Below are 13975 nucleotides of genomic sequence, written 5' to 3'. Positions count from 1 at the left end.
TACATATATATTTATTTATGAACCTTACATAGAAAACACATTTTTAATTTTTTTAACCAATATTTATATAAACTGATCACATTTGCACGAACATACGATATATATATAACCTTACAAATAAATTACAATTCCTTTTTAATTTAAATAATCTTAATAATGACTGGTAATGTTTTAAAAATGCTGTTGCTGTGTAGTTTGCAAGCATACTGCACATAAATTATCTTTACTTCTATTCTGCCAGTCTAGAGGTCAGGTTTGACTGACCTAAAACAATGTCCTCTCTATATGGCTCAGTTTATCTGAGCAGTTTTTAAACAGGGATACCTATTACATTCCTCAAAAATAGAATGTACAAATCTACACCTGAAATATAGCAATTAAAATAACAAAAAGCTACTAAAAATATGTAAAATTTGTCAAAAAATAATTTAAAGGAAAAGCTGGAATAACAACTCTTAATATATGCACAGTAAAAATACACTAATTTATCTTTAACCTATAAACAAAAACTATACCAATAACTGATACATGAATGTTTAAATTGAGCTATGTGAATCATAAGTGACTACGTTGTGCCCTGATACATCATAATAAACATTTTTTGACATTTTTGTATAACAACACCAAAAATAAAGCACAAGAATGAAGTACAGTGTTTACACTAATCACGAGAGTTTGTTTACTACAATGCCATTATCAGAAGCATTTCACTGACTTCAACTCTTCCTTTCTGCCTCAGATTTCAACGTTACAATTTACCTCTAACAATCAAACACTGACTTAAAGGAACACTAAAAGTTCGTTTTTTATTAGATCAATTGATTGCTGTAAGCTAGAGCATTTAAATATCACTTACCTCGTTTTTCCTTTTGACCTCCAAAATACAGTAATCCAGGTTTGAAAATGCCATTTCCTGTCACTCCTCTTCTTGCTTTCCACCAGCATCTGAGCCGTTTTGCATGGTGGAAAGCAGAATGTGCTCACTCCTTCCCTATGACTACAGCCCTGCGTGAAGATGCTCTCTTATCCCTCACAGGCATGGAGGCTAAGCCTAATGGTAACTGTAGTTCCCATTAGGCCGTGATGTAGCAAGAATAAATGTGCACCGCAAACCAGGAAGTCAGTGAGAATAACGATTCAGAGGTGACGGAGGTGAATAAAACAGCTAGATTTCAACAGGTATCAAACTAGTTATAATGCAAAACATTACTTTTTACTTTATCAGCTACTGACAGACTTTAATTTAAGAGGAAAATATTTGTGTCTTTACAACCCCTTTAATGCACACCTACCCTATAGGAAACCTTAGCTACTCCTACCCCTACCACCACCACCACCCACATACATTAATGATTTGGGTAGCATTAAAGCTGAACTCCAGGCAGAAATTGGATTACCTGTCATTACTGGTGTTGTCATATCTTGTTGTAAAATGTTTGTTCTTTCTTTACCCACTGTGTGTGATCTTTGAGAAATCCAATGTCCATTTTTTTAATCAGGGCTTCATTCTCTGCAATATCGCTGTTGTAAGACCAGTGGCCACTATGTTGTACATCCCCCTGGCCACCAGTCTAGTCTCTGCCCCACTGTAGTTCTTTACAGGTGACATAATTGTATCCCTGCTTACTGTAGTGGGAGGACGGTCTGAGCAGCCCACTGTGTGCATAAGTGTAATGGCTGGCTATAAAGACATGTCCGAGATAAAGCCCTCAGTGCCAACCCTGCCTTTCACCCCCCCTCTTCTCCTCATCAAGATCGCTGCTGTCACTTACTGTATTAAACCTTGCCTCATGAGAAATATATTCTTCTTTCCCTGCACAGATGTGACTGCAGCAGGAGAGAAAGTCCTCCTCCTGGCTCCAGGAAGGAGCACAGCTTTCCAGGGGATGTCATGACATCACTGGGGCAAAAAAAAAAAAAGGGCTTAGGGAGAGGGATCTGCAATTGTAAAGTTAGCCTGGAGTTCAGCTTTAAAGCAGCAGTCACAACTTTCTTGATATCTCAACCATTGTTGGACATAGTCCTAAACTTATTCTGCGCAAACTTATTATGTGCAACGTTTTTTATTTTTTTTTATTCCAACAATGTGAAATATCCTTGTATACTATTAAAAGTGTGGAAATAATTACAACATACTAATATATATATATATATATATATATATATATATATATATATATATATATATATATATATATATATATATATATATACAATGGGGTATGCCTTTATACACACATATGCACAAAGATAAAATAATTAATTAAAAAAAGCAGCTATTAGACAGAGTTGTGGGTTATAACAGCAGAGACATTTTGGTCCTTCCCAACTTCAGGTTGGAGCTTGTCTCACCTGTCTGGTCAGGAGGTGTAACCAGTCTTTCCTAAAAGTAACACAAGACCTGCTGCCAATTCCCTTCTAAAGATGCTAATTGTCTGGCTAATACAATGGCCATCCAGGTTCAGTAAGGTTTGGCCAACTGACCCATAGTTAGTATGCATATCTGTAAAGTCAGAGTGCATTATTATGTGCATACTTGTTACGAGTAATAGGCACAAAAGGGGAAAGTTTCCTGTAACATAAAAATATGCCATATTAACAAAGCAGATAGATCTGTTTCAGGTTATCTTCCCTACCCTGGGCAGTTTCTATTTCAGAGTGAAATAACAGAAACTGGCATTGGTTCTACTCCTATTTAGCAAAGGAAAGAGGGAGCCGGAATATGTACGGCTCTCCATATCATGTCTGGTGTAGGCATGGAACACAGACCAGATCACTCTTAATTAACAAAAGAGCTTGTGCCTCCTTTGTTTATTAGAATCAATTTCTGTTCCATCTTCTCAGTTGAGAAGAGTGGCACAGGTGGTTTTATGTGATTTTAACCATTGCTCAAAGGTAAGAAATGAGGTGTGCTATCACTAGCCATTGTGGTAAAGGCTATCAATTTTTCATCACTACTTACCAATAGGTTGCCTGTACTGAGGATATACAAAAACACTTGGAGACATAGACATGCTTATAGGATATTTTAGGATAAAAAATAATAAAACAGATAACTTACTGGTTACTATGGCCAACAAATTGATTTGGTGTTGATTTATAAAAGGAACAGAGGATGTTCACTTTGGTAAGTATACGTGCACTTAAAAAAGTAAATGTTCACTTAGTTTGGGGAATAAAGTGAAGCTGTGTTCACTTTTATACTGTATACCTAATCATCTGTGAAAGAAATAAAATAAAAAAACAACAAAAAAAACTGTATCCTTGCTTGCAAGAGATTGAATAATTCAAATGAACACAGCTTTATCTTCGTCACTAAACCGAACCACCTCTATTACTTTACTAAATCAACCGCATAGTTTTTCATTCGCTCCTATATTGACTAAATGAGATGTACTAACTTTAATACATGTTTTGTCTACACTGAAATAAGCCAGATTGCTCAATCCATAACAAATTGCTATATTCTATTTCAATGAGTCTTTCTCCTGTAATTTCACATCACACAGTTAATTGAATGCTGTCAGACTCTCAAGCGAAGCAAATCTAAAGCTTATAAACAAAAGAAGATTTCTTCTTTCAATTCAGTCTTTATCACATATCTGTATGTCATCTCATCAGCTGCTCGGCACTTTATGACAAGAAAACAGCTATGTAATACTAAGCTCATACCTAATGGTATTTGTTGCTAACTTAGTCCAACTAGAACTTAAAGCAATTACAGCTCTTTCACATTCACTGTTATATCTGTAATTGGAAAAGTGTGAATTTTGTGAAATCTGGTTTTATTTCACACAAAACTGAATATGAACTACATCATCCGATCTCAAGGATGCTTTAGTACTTATTCATCAAGAAAGCCTGCTGGCATCAACTTATTAGCTGCTCGCTTTAGAAGGGTACTGGACAGCTTAGTAGCTAGTGAACAACCAATACGCAAAAAAACTAGAAGTAAAGCTCTTGCTAAGTGCTAAGTAAACTTCAGATATTATTTATCCATGATATGTTGTTTATGTCATGATGATACCTACTAACAAGAGAAGTGGCATTTCACCTCCTCTATATTTGTACTGCTCAGTTTGAAAAGTGTTTCCTCATGACTCATTTCCTATTCAAGTGAATAGGAAGCCCAATTATTATCTGTGGTCAACAAATACCAAGTGGTGACAGGAGGATTAGCAAAATACAGCAAGTGGGACTTTAGCAGGTCTATTAACTTTGCATCCAGTATGCCATAGGGGTGATTTATGAAAACTGGTGCACATTTTAATCAAGGTTTTTCCTAATGGACAACATCTCCATATACTCTAAGTTTTTACTTGCTGTAGATTTCATAAATCAGATTAAGCCCTGGTTCACACTGAACTCGCACGGCTTCACTAACGCTGGCAGTCCTGATTTCGGCCGCAATTTAAGAGAAATCTGTGCAGGTTTCTGCACAGATGTCAATGTAAATCGCGGCCCGAAATCGCAAAAAGTAGTACAGGAACTACTTTTTGAAATCGGTGCAGCGTCGCAGATGCGGCGTCGCACCGATTAGGATGGTCTCATTGCCGACAATTGCCGGCATCTCAAATCGAAGCAAATCGTACCCAGTGTGAACCTGGGCTTAACTGTATATTTACCACTTCCCTACTGCAGCATTGTAGGTGGTGAATGTGTATTTCTAAAGTGCAGTTTATATACAGTACATCCCTGTAGAAAATACACATTGGCAGTCAGTGTACCTGTAAGTGACTAATCTAAGCCATCTGACCAATCACAGCGACCACAAATGTAAACACTAGAGATGGGCAAATGGTTCGGCCCAAGCATGATTTCAGGCCAAAACATTTGCCTGTTCGCCATTCGACGAACACCCTGCAATGTACTGCACAGTGCATTCTGTGCCATGATTGGGCAAAGCTTTGTCCCCTTGTCTCCTGTTTTATTCACTTTTTGTACACTTTTTTTGTGAATAGGCAGGGGTACTATGTACCTCATGTTCGCCCCCCTCCCTTTCATGAGCTGCCAGGCTGCATGCCTGGATAAGGGTCTGATATGGGTTTTGGAGGGGACCCCATTACTTTTTTTTTTGTTTGGTGTGGGTTTTCCCTTAAAACTCAAACCAGACTCAAAGGGGACCCTACTCTGTTTTTCGCTTTATTTTTTTCAAAAGCCAGTTGCTGTCAATTGTAACCACAAGTAATTTTCGATGGGATTTGTTTTTTTTCTTTTGAAATTTCATTTTTGCTGCAGCATGTTTTATGCATGCTACAGATGTGCCATTTTAGAGGCACATTAAGGGGACCCCCAGGCACTATATTTAACCACTTCAGCCCCAGAAGAATTTACCCACTTCCTGACAGGCCATTTTTTGTGATACGGCACTGCGTTACTTTAACTGACAATTGTGCATTCATGCGACGTTGTACCCAAACAAAATTGAAGTCCTTTCTTTCCCACAAATAGAGCTTTCTTTTGGTGGTATTTGGTCTCCTTTGCGATTTAATTTTTTGGCGCTATAAACAAAAAAGACTGACAATTTTGAAAAAAAAAATATTTTTTACCTTCCGCTATGATACATATCCCCCAAAAATATGTATTCATCCGTTTAGACCAATATGTATTCTGCTACATATTTTTGGTAAAAACAAAACAAAACAGTAGAGTATATTGATTGGTTTGCGCAAAAGTTATTACATCTACAAAATAGGGGAACGATTTAGGGACTTTTTTTATTATTGTTTTTACTAGTAATGGCGGCGATCTGTGATTTTTAGTGGGACTACGACATTGGAGTGGATATATCTAAATCTAAGTGACACTTTTTGGTGACCAGTGACACATATACAGTGATCAGTGCTATAAAAAATGCACTGATCACTGTATAAATGGCACTGACAGGGAAGGGGTTAACACTAGTGATTACCAAAGGGTGTTCCCTAGGGAGATGCTTTCTAAGACCCTTTTCACACTGACACATTTTTCAGGCGGTTCAGTGCTAAAAATAGCGCTGCTATACCGCCTGAAAAAATCGTGCCCTGCAGACTTCAATGTGAAAGCCCGAAGGCTTTCACACTAAAGCAGTGCGCTAGGAGGACCGCTCCAAAAGTCCTGCTAGCCGCATCTTTGGAGCGGTATAGGAGCGGGGTGTTTACCGCTTCTATACTGCTCCTTCCCATTGAAATCAATGGGAAACCACAGTATTAACCCTTTTTCGGCCGCTAGCGGGGGTCAAAACCGCACCGCTAGAGGCTGAATATTGCGGTAAATACGATGGTATAGCGTCACTAAAAATCGCGCCACTATACCGTCACCGCACCTCCACTGCCTTGTGTGAAAGGGGCCTAACTGTCAGGGGAATGGGTTTACTGAAAGTAGAGAGAGATTGCTGTTCGTGATCACTAGGAATAGCTGAACTCTCTCTCCTCCACTGTCAAAATGGAGATCCGCCTTGTTTAGAAAGGCAGATCCCCGTTCTGCCTCTCTTTCCCGAGATCACGGGTGGCCGGCAGACATCGAGTCCTCTGGACCCGTGGGTGGTCTCCTCGCAAAAGCCAGTGCAAAAAAGCCAGTGCACGAGCCAACGTACCAGTACGTCGTTTCGCACAGCTGAGTTACCTTGCCACAGTACGACTGTGGCGGCTGGTTGGTAACTGGTTAAAGGAAGTTTTCATTTTTATTGATGCATAATTAAAATCACTGCACCTGAAAAAAAATTACTTTAAATAAAAAAAAATGCATTCGTACATGTCCCCCAGGGCAGTACCCAGACCCCCATACCCCTTTTATGGCCAATTACTTGATATAAGCCTTTAAAATGGGCACTTATGATTTTTCCTGTTCGGCTCCCATAGATTTCAATGGGGTTTGCTGTTCAGGAGTTCTGCTGCAAACCGAACAGGGGGGTGTTTGGCCCATGTCTAGTAAACACTCTTGAGCCCTCCCATTTCTGTCACAACGGAGGAAAGAGAAAATGTAATGAGTTAATGAATCATTCATTAGTAGAAGATCACAGGCAGCAGCAGTTTCAAGGTGTGTTCATGTGATTGTGTACCATATTTAACCCTTTCTCCATCCTCCTCTCCTCTACATCTCAGCTCCATCCTGTCTCTGTATGTGACCTACCGTATATATTAACCTCTCCACCTCCTTTATAATGTACATCTGTACATTAACACCTTAATCTCCACCTTCCCACTGTATGTGACCTATACATTAATCTCTTTACATCATCCTCGTTCTGTGTATGACCTATTATGCCACTTGCCAAAAAAAAGATAATTTTGGGGGTGTTTGGACAGCACTTTTTTAATAACAGCAAGTAATTTTTTTCATTGTTGGCCTTTCTTACCTTCTTTAAAAAAAAACCCTGGTTGTTATTATACGCTACCAAAGAAAGTGCTATCTTTCTTAGCTTCAAACACTATACAATTAATTTGGGTATCATATTGTGTGACCAAATAATTGTCAGTAAAACTATCACAGCACTAAAAACGTAAGAAATGGCCCGAAGGAAGTATATTACATACTGGTACCCAAGTGTTTAAAATGTAACTCTTTAAATTTTTTTACATTTTTGATAATGCAGGGAATGGATACTACCTCAAGTTTTTCAATGTACTTCATGTTAACAGAGACACAAAAAGAAGGGGAACACAACAAAGTACAAATCTTTCCAAATTTAAAGCGGTTGTAAACCGCATAAACTTTTTTTTTTTTCCCCCAAACCTGCAATGCAAAAGGCATAATAGGCTAGTATGCATCGCATACTAGCCTATTATGAAATACTTACCTCGGAACGAGGTGTGTACCACTTACCTGGTCCACGCCGAGCAGGATGTCATCTTGCTCCGGCGTGTCTTCCGGGTATCGCCGCTCCAGCGCTGTGATTGGCTGGAGCGGCGATGACGTCACTCCCGCGCGTGCGCGCGGGAGATTTAAAATCGGCAGGGTCCGGCGATGCCGGTCCTTCAGCCGTGGAGTCCCCCCTGCGCATGCGCCGCCCGCATTGCGGGGGTAATATCTCCTAAACCGTGCAGGTTTAGGAGATATTATCCTTACCTACAGGTAAGCCATGTTGTAGGCTTACCTGTAGGTAAAAGTCCAAATAGTGGGTTTACAACCACTTTAAGGAGAAATCCGTTCTGTGAGTTGTCACCATAACATATGCCCCCATTGGAAATTATCTCATCTACTCCTGTTCCTGTTTCAACTATAATATTTTGGATTCCCCCCTCATTTTCTATTCTAATGACAACAGTCAAACATTGAGGTTAGATCTCGCCAAAGGGAGAGGGAGAGGGGGGATAAACTAAACAAAAACATTTTGATTGGGGCTATACTTGAATTTAATTACAGATGTAGTAATCTAGTGCATGTTACCAGCCATATATGGGTGTAAATATTTTCATAATACACCCTTTTTCAGTAATTATATGATTATATCCCAATGAATGGCACATGCAGACATTGTAGTGGATGGTGGGAAGCCAGTGGTGCTTTTTTTTTAGCTAAGTCTATACTTTTCTGACTGGTAGTAGATATTATTAAGAAAAACACAATAATTGCATGTTAGTGCCCCATAGACAGTAACTTGGAGCTAAATAACAGTGTGAATAAGGTTTAGGGTGACAGCATGTTTAATATCAAGCAAAGATCAAGAACACGACCACATGACCTTAAACTAGCAGGAAGAAAGTTCAAAACTAATCTTAGAAAATACTGCTTTACTAAAAAAAGTAGGTAATGCTTGGAACAGACTTCCAGCGGATATAGTAAGTCAGTCAACAATAACAACTTTTTTTTTTTTCCGTCATTCTTCAATGTTTCTATAAGATCACTCTACTGTATGTGTTGTCTGAGTGTATAATCATTCATTTCAAAATGTGAAACTCCTCCATCATTTTAAACAAACAGGTAGAACTCTACTTTTCATTTATTCAAAATGTTGGCTTGCCTGACAAATATAAAATATAAAACTCACACTGTAAGCACAGTCAACATAAACAGAGTATTATCTTATTAAAATGATACAATATGTGGATCAATACACTAAACTCGTATAGAGGTACTAAAACTTTTCAAAATTAGTTCTTTAATACCACTGAATTGTTGAAACATTTATACAGCTAGCTCCACCTCCTACATTACAGGAACATCAACAAGCCATCATAACCTGTAAAACATCCGAGGTATATTGCCCGTTTATTTAATGTTCCCATATTTCAGAAAACGACCTATAGAAATGTCAGGGTTAAACAGAGAGGACATGCTTATACAGTACAGCAGTTATTCCCTTGGTTTAAACCTTAAAAAAATGGAAGCTGAAAAACTGCAAACAGCAGGAAATCTTTCCAAAAAGGCACCCCTCGTGTAATTGAACAGTGTTATAAACAGCAGGAAATTGAGCTGAGTAATTTATGCTGACTTTAGGATCCAAAGCAAAGTCTCAGAAGACTATTCTAGCTCCAGTCTTATTTTCCCTTAGCTTTTGCAGTACAGGCTGGAGAAACAAGGTGTAATCACTGATAGGGGCCTCCCGATGGCTTGTTTGTGCTTCTGTAATTGGATAATACATTAAACAGTTTCAGCAGGGTGCCATAAATACGACTGCACAGATCGACCACATCATCAAAAAGAAAGAACCTATACAAACCATTGCCACATTTTTACATTTATCAGTTAAGCAAGCAATACAAAAGTAATTTAACCCTAGAAATGTCCTGAATACATTACCAGGATCTAAAAATATTATGTTCTATTCCCTGTATAAAGCCTGATTTTTCAAGCATTTCAAGGATAGAAGTCAACACTGTTACTTTTTTTTATAAATACGATCATCGAAGTGTATTTGAAAATATTCTTAATCTGTTTATTTGTACATCTTGGACTTACAAATTAGACATTATCAAAGACTGACAGTCTGTATTACAATTTCATTCACAGAACAATACGTAAAAGTCATAATTATTTAAAATAACAAATACTTTTCTACAAATCAGCACATTATTTTGTAGAAAATCAGGAAAAACAAACACTATGGGGGTTATTTACGAAAGGCAAATCCACTTTGCACTACTTGGAAGTGCAGTCGCTGTAGATCTGAGGGGGACATGCAAGGAAAAAAAAAACAGCATTTTAGCTTCCACATGACTGGGTGATAAAATCAGCAGAGCTTCCCCTCATTTCAGATCTACCCCTCATATCTACAGCGACTGCACTTCCAAATGCACTTGTAGTGCAAAGTGGATTTGCCTTTTGTAAATAACCCCCTATGATCCTAGGTGATATACTAGAAACATTACAACAAAATGACAATACCGTATATATAAAGGTAAAATTAATTATTCATTCAAGGCAGCAAAGGAGCTATACATGTCATTAGTTACTAAAGTATAATTTTAGTATATCAAAGATAGTTGATCCTAGTTATATGCTTTTTATTGGACAGACAATTTCTCAATACATCATACAATTACTGTGTGATGTAAAGAAAGTAATTCTCATAAGAATAAACAATCAACAATTCAGAACATTTGTCAATGAGATATTGTATGACAGAAAAAAAACAATCACCTGTCTTATCTGCAAAGTACTGATAAAATAAATGAGCTGAATTTTCCAAGAACGAGCATTACAAATCAATCTCATACAACTAAATGGAAGAAAGAAAACTAAAACACTTTCTCTGTTTGTCACCTTTGGGCTATGAGTTTCTATTCCACTTCATGTTATGTGTAATTAGTTGTGTGCCAGCCTTTGGTACGTTCCATAATAAATCCCTTGACCACATTTTCTGCAGGGTTGGCAGAAATGGAAAGGTTCTATTCATTAAATCACAGGACACACCACAGAAACTTACCACACTGCACTGCTTCCTTGCAAGATTCCAGCATGCTAGAAATTTCAACAGCCATCTCTCTCTATGCTTGAAAAAGCCTCCCATATGACTATGATTAAGTAGGATATGAGATTGGTCCAATCAGTGTTTTCCTTTTTCTGAGACCTCCTCCCCCATCATTACATGTGGTGTTGGGACAGGGTTATGCCTGCACTTAAACAGTAACCATCTGTTACTTGCAGGAAAGCTGTGTCTCGTTCTCAGGTTTCCCTGCTTCTTTGCACAATAATATGTCTTTGGACTGTGGAGGTTCCCCTCTACAACACATATAAAAGTTACAAAAGACGTAGCAGCCATATCATTCGCATACAACATAGTACAAGGTCCACACTAAATGTTCAGTTTTTTCCAGCTGCTGCTCTTGAATTCCAATAACTATTAACCACAGAGGTAGCAAAGATTGGAGCTCAAGATGAGTGGTTTTGGGACGTTAGGGAAATGATTATTAAGAGCATTAAGTAAAAAAAGTCAACCACATGCTATCAACATATTAATAGCTAACTCAGACATTACTCTAAGACTTGTCTGGATTTTCAATATAATAAATAAGTTGCAAGTAATAGAACACTGCAACAAAACACAATACAGGTAAGTTAAAATGAACAGCTTTAAAGCTCAATTCTGTCCTCCCCACTGCTGTTCAGACTCACCTTATTTGAAGCAGTAACACGGTGTGCAGGGTTCTCTTCCCTTTTCATCTCTATTCCAGCACTGAGTGATCCTCAGTGTTGCAGAGAGTGTTGCTGATGTGAGAATGTCAGTGCTGTTGCCTGCAAAATTGTACAGTGAGTGTAGGGCCACGATTGGTGGCACCCCTAAAGCAGAGGTCCATGATAACCCAGGGGGTGACCCAAATCACCCCAAATTCAAAAAAGGGGATTGCATAACTGAACAGGTGAGTTTGCAGGGAGAGAGGGGGTTAGTTACTAAAGGCAAATCCACTTTGCACTACAAGTGCAAACTACAAGTGCAAAGTGCACTTGAAATTGCACTGAAAGTTCACTTGGAAGTGCACTCGCTGAATATCTGAGGGGAACATGCAAGGAAAATAAAAAAACATCATTTTAGCTTGCATATGATTGGATGATAAAATCAGCAGAGCTTCCCCTCATTTCAGAGCTACCCCTCAGATTTACAGCGACTGCACTTCCAAGTGCACTTTCAGTGCAATTTTAAGTGCACTTTGCACTTGTAGTTTGTACTTGTAGTGCAAAGTGGATTTGCCTTTCGTAAATAACCCCCAGAGTGTTGGAGAGGATAAGAGTATTGCAGCAAGAGTTTTTTTTTTTATATATATATATATATATATATATATATATATATATATATTATATTTGCATCTTGCTCATGCTTTAGCTTCCATACTTTCTGGGCTTGATTTTCATAATGCTCTAAAGGAGTAGTCCACTCAGACCTTTGCACTTCTGTTTTAGTGGGCATGTGTCAAGTGCCCAAACATGTGCCATCTGCATTTAAAAAAAAAATCTGTTTTATGTGGCATTTGTCATAAAACCATTGCAGTAAATATGGTTAACATCAACAGGAATACACATAACAAGCATGTTCCCTGAATAGGGGGCAATTATGTTGTATAATATAAAGTATTTTAACTGCTGAAAAACAAGTAAAAATAACAAACTCTGAGGGGTAACCACTATAATGTGGACCCTCAAGCCCTGTACACACGCTCGTTTTTTATAGCGGTAAAAGTCTGCTGTGAAAACCGAGGGGAAAGCCAGGAATCCCGGCCGTGCGTATGCTCCATGGGTACTGCCTCGCACTGTTTCCCATAGAGTATAATATAATAGTAAATCTGGCGGGATTCCTGTCTGTTTTCCTGACGGTAAAACTGCGAGGAAGCATACACACGTCCGGGTTTTCCCGGCCAAAAGCTCTCCTGGCAGTTTTCCGGATGGGAAAACCGGTCGTGTGTACGAGGCTTCAGTGTACAAAAGTAAAATGATCTATTGCATGGAGCTCTTACAAGCGGGGCTCTCTGATTTCTACTGTATAAAATTGTATTTTAATTGTACTGTCTACCCTCATGTTGTAAAGTGCTATGTAAACTGTTGGCACTATATAATTCCTGTTTAATAATAATAATATAAATAATAATAATAATAATGGATGTAGGTCATGTAAACATTCAATCATAGAAACACATATGTCAATCCCCCTCCAAGGAAAAAAGGAAAAATATTGCGCTAATCTAAATAAAATTAAAACTAAAGCTGCTACACTACAATATGACAAATATTGAACAGTGATGTGAAGAAAAATGTAGCGCTAAGGTGACATAGAGACAATGATTTCTCTAAGTGAATAATAAATTAAGAATCGCTGTACTGCAACAGTGATAAAGTGACAAAAACAAAAACAAAAATGGGGTGAATGAATAAACTGGTGTTATAAACAAACACAACCAAAAATGACAGTGTAAAGTCCATCAAAAAACTTGTGAGTAAATGGATGGTGAAAGGACCACGTAGATCCTCAAAGGCAAACAATCATTTTCTTAAACTCAATGAAGATATGAATGCGCTTACCGGAAGGTGTGGATCTGCCTGTCAGCGACAGCAGATCAATAAGGCATGAACACTCTCAGGGCACAATCTGCTCGGTTTCCTCAAACTGGATCAGCAAGTAAGATGAATCTTCAGTGGAGGGCCATGAATGCACGGTGTCCTGGAATGGTGTCCCGAATACCCAGGATGTCTTACCCCAAATGAATGAGGGGGGGTGATGATTAAAAATATAAAGGTTTTATTATAATAAAACCACAGGTATACATTAAAAGTGATCACAAATAATAAAAGGGGCAATATGACAAATGGTGAAAACCAAGCCTTACGCGTTTCGTCCTAGAGGGACTTCAACTGGGGCATTGATGCCCCAGTTATAGTCCCTCTAGGACGAAACGCGTAGGATTTTCACCATTTCTCATTTCGCCCCTTTTATTATTTGTGATCACTTTTAATGTATACCTGTGGTTCTATTATAATAAAACCTTTATATTTTTGACCTGCACCATTGGGGCTGTGTTTTTTCCTTCTCTCCCCCACATGTTGTTTGGAGCCTTCCATCTTTACC

The 13975-nt window shown here is 38.3% G+C and overlaps 1 protein-coding gene across 6 annotated transcripts in view; it reads right to left on the bottom strand.

The window, feature by feature from the left end:
- BMPR1B (bone morphogenetic protein receptor type 1B) overlaps nt 1-13975 on the bottom strand; it is a 638082-nt gene that overhangs the window by 455916 nt on the left and 168191 nt on the right. For 2 of the 6 annotated variants that reach the window (XM_040328014.1, XM_040328006.1), the window contains exon 1: nt 10847-11284. The exons of the other annotated variants lie outside the window; for them this stretch is intronic. The gene's annotated coding sequence lies outside the window, so the exon portion shown is untranslated. Of the gene's footprint in view, nt 1-10846; nt 11285-13975 lie in introns of those variants that run through there. 6 annotated transcript variants of the gene reach the window in all.

Source organism: Rana temporaria, chromosome 1 (assembly GCF_905171775.1).
Source record: "Rana temporaria chromosome 1, aRanTem1.1, whole genome shotgun sequence".
NCBI lineage: Eukaryota > Metazoa > Chordata > Amphibia > Anura > Ranidae > Rana > Rana temporaria.
This window is presented reverse-complemented; position numbering and strand designations above follow the sequence as displayed.